The following is a 4089-nucleotide window of genomic DNA, read 5'->3' on the forward strand; positions in this document are numbered from 1 at the left end:
GCCGCAGACCTGGTGCGCTGTGGGCGGCCTTCGCCGCGTGCCCCGCGCGGTTACCTGAGTAATTGCCGAGGAGGGTTGCACGAATCGAGAATGATTCGCTAATGGCACGCTAATTAGCGCTTTTGCGATTCTCAGGTACTTGCTGCGTAAGCAGGTGGCTGAATAGATTTACTTCCTGTAGCTGATCTGGACACTATAAAAAAGCGCCAATGGCTTCTGCTTCTAAGTGTCACCAGTAGTTCCCTGACGAGCATTGAGCGCTTACCGTTTATACCGAATGCATTGTTGCCGTGAAGGAGGAGTAAAGGGCCGGGGAGCTGGCTCAGTAGAGTAAGTGCGTGCCTGGCAAGCGCGGGAGCCCGACCTCAGGCCCCGGTTCCGCGAAAAGAAACGGGAGTAAAACGAAGACATGAGCCCCCCCAGTCACTACACACAAAAGTAATTAAATGGAACTCAGCTGAGGAGGAAAAGAAGCTCTCTGAGGGGCAGCTGAGGACTTACTCTCAAGTGGTGTTTAGGCTGGCCAAATGTAATCCTAGATTTCTTTTTTCTGTGATCATACTTTCTAAAATCAAGATGTACTCCCAGGTAAACAACCATTCTGATACAACTGCTCAGGGTACATGGACTGTATTGGCTTGTTACGGTGTTGTTGTTTTTTTTTTTTTATTTTATTTCCTGCTCTTTTACATATACAGTATATATCACTTGAGGTTTCATTAGATAATTCAATTTTTTTCACACCTGTTGTCAGCCTGAATAATACTCACCGTGCCTGTAACATGATTTTTTTTTTTTTTTTAAGGAAGGAAAGGTTTATTTAGCTCACAGTTACTGGAGGGTGTAACATGATTTATGAGAAACTTAATTGTGGACTATCCCACCAGACAAGGGACCTGAGAATTCACCCAGTCTCTTCACAGAAGCCTCTTTAGAAGAGCAGCTGTGGCCTTGGCAGGCCTTTATGAATCAGGCAATGTGCTTGATCACAAGAGTGACCAAGATGTGTTCCCTTCCTCAGTGCATCAACTCTAATGAGGGAAAAGTCTCAGTACAAGTGTCGGAGGCACACAAAAGAGACAGAAAGGGTTGGAAAATGCTTTTGACTGAAATGAATTTAGAGCTGAATCTTGAAGGCTAAGTAGATGCTCAGTGAGGAAGGCTTCAGGGGGAGAGAACAAGCAGCACATACAGGAGTGCGGTGGGAGAGAGGAGGGGAGGCTCTTCAGATGGACCACTGGTAGGCAGAGGTAGAATGTTAGGCTGCTGAGAGGATTCCCCACAGGGCTCTGGGCCTCTTCCACTGGCTGCGCTTAGAGTTTACGGTAGTAAATCATACTCTTAGCTGAAAAAAGAGAACTGTAACTTCTCACTGAATCTATACATTGCCTCATATGTTTTTTGTTTGTTTGGTCTCATGTATTTTTGTTCTATCACAGTCTTAGAGGTGTTAGCTTCCCATGGTTATAACAAAACACCCGAGGAATTTTTATTTTATTTTATTTTTTGCGGAACCGGGGATTGAACTCAGACCCTTGTGCTTGCCAGGGAAGCACTTATTCCACTGAGCCATCTCCCCAGCCCCCACCTGAGATAGTTTATAAAGAGAAACGATTCTGAAGGTTCTACTCCAAGATCAAGGGGTTTCTTTTGGCCAGAGCACCTAGTGGTGCAAACTTCTCTCTTCCTGAGTCAGGAAGCAAGTAAGAGAGAAAGGGGTCCCCAAGTCTGCAGTGACATACAGACTTTGCACTAGGCCCCGGGTCCTGAAGTTCTGCAGCTCCCAGGGCAGCATGCTGGGTGCAAGCCTTTAACACCTGTGCTGCACACAAAACCAGACAAGAAGGAAAGAGCCCCAGCTTAAGCTCACTGCCTCCCTCATTTATTTCTTCAGAGTTAGCCTTTACTTTTTTTTTTTTGCCTTTACTGTTGACAGATGTCTCCCCCAGCACTAAGTAGATCACACATTACAGGCACCCCGGCAGCGAGTCTGGTTGCCAGAGATAAGATAGGAAGCAAGCCTGTAGTGCAGTGTACATACAGTGTGCATATATTCACTGGGTTCAAAAGGCTATATTAAATATTTTGTCCTTGGAAGTAAATTACAGCTAACATTTGCAATTGCAGAACTTGCTGTCTTGGAACTAGGGCTTTATTATGTTCATTTCTAGCTAACCTTCAGGGGTGTTTCTATGATTGCCACATTTCTGCACAGGACAGGACGCAGGAAGTGTTGAGCAAGTCCCTTTTGTGTACTCACTATTAGCTCACAGGCTGAACCGAGACACCTTTTCACTGTAGCTGGGAGGTGGGGGTCACTTTAATTTAACAAGCGTTGATTTGAGCTAGAAGGATAAAATGGAAGGACTCTAACCTGAGACCCAAAGCTGTAATCATTCTAGTCCAGCTTACTCCACTTTAAGCCATTCCAGTATCTAGAAATTGGATTTATAGGAGATAAAGTAAATGGGTTTCTTCACAAAACCATTCTATGTTGCAATTCTTTGATTAAATGTACCCGCTTTCCTGGTACATTTAAAATATTAATAAACAAGTAATTTGTGTAGAGCCCATTTGATAACTTGTCAATTTTTATAAGTGAGGGAGCACCTTTCTGTGGACTGCAGGCTTTTCAGTGATACTTCATGCAAAACCTAGGCTGAACTGTACACTGTAGCCAAGTTTTATTGCTTTCTGAAGCAAACTTCTTTTTAACAAACAATGTGAAATTGTTGATTCTACACAATTTAAAAAATTAAAACATTAAATTCTATCAGACTGGTCTTACTAAACTTTACTAGTCAAATGATACCTAGCGAGAAGTAATCTTCTGTTTCATTGTTGTGAAACATAGCATCTGCATTTGGAACTGGAAGGTTCTGGACATTGTATGACTTGTTGCGTTTTGCTTCAGTTGGACTGAAGCAGCTGTGTGGGGGGCATCCCCCCAGTGTGTTTCACCACACTTACCTTCTGAGGACAGGCCACCACCACCTTCGAAGCAGGCTTGAGAAAGAAAAGAGTTACCAGAATCTAGCTGATCCTCCCTGGGTTCAACCACAACTTACATAAGAGTCAGAGGGACACTTTTACTGACACCTTAGTAACATATGTATTCCTTACAGAAAAATGACCTGTTTTCATCACAAGTTATAGGAAATAAAGAGTGAGATTACAAGGGCTGAGGACGCATAGCAACCCACCACGATACATAGACTTTCCTGAATCTTGATCTCTTAAGTCGTAAAATACATGACATTTTCAAAAATGAGAATACTGTAAGTTGCTACTGGATATTACAGAATTTTTATTTACATTGGTAATTACTAAAATTGAGTTATAATTAGGATTAATTACATGAGATTCTTTTCAATGTTTAAGTATTTTTCTTACTAAAAAAAAAAATTTGAAAAAAAAATAAATAAAAATTTATCAGACCAAAAGACAAAGGTGTGCTTTCTTTTTTTAACTTTATGTGTGTGTGTGTGTGTGTGGGTGGGTGGCCAGCTCAGGGCACCTAGGGGCGGGGCTGGCTAGCATGTGGTGCTGGGGGGTTGAACCAAGGTCCCTGTGCTTTGCTAAGCTTGTTCTAAGTAGGTGCTTTAGACCACTGAGCCATCTCACCAGCCCCAAGGTGTGCTTTCTTTTTCAAAAGTAACAAGCAAAAATAATTTGAATATAAATTGTCAGGGGGCGGGGGGATGGCTCAGTGGAATAAGCGCTTCCCTGGCAAGCGCAAGGGCCTGAGTTCAATCCCCAGTTCCACACACACAAAAAAATAATAATAATAAATTATCTGTTAATAGTCACACAATACGGTATATTGGTAGCAGAATCAGCTTCATTAACCCAATTATGTTAATTATATCAAATCATTTATGGTAATGAAATTGAATAATTTTATATATAATTAGATTGGTTTGGAGATGGGCCGAATTGTTTAATTTTGGGGAACAAACTGTTAAGATTCACATTGATGTCACTACTCCGGTTTGGAGGAGAGAATATACTTTCCAGACTCATTTTTCTTTGGAAGGAAGTGGTGAGGTCTCCAAAGCAGCCTAGTGGTGCACTGTTGCTTTCGTTCAA

The sequence above is a fragment of the Octodon degus genome, unplaced genomic scaffold, assembly GCF_000260255.1.
Source record: "Octodon degus isolate 3935 unplaced genomic scaffold, OctDeg1.0 scaffold00205, whole genome shotgun sequence".
In the NCBI taxonomy this organism is placed as follows: domain Eukaryota; kingdom Metazoa; phylum Chordata; class Mammalia; order Rodentia; family Octodontidae; genus Octodon; species Octodon degus.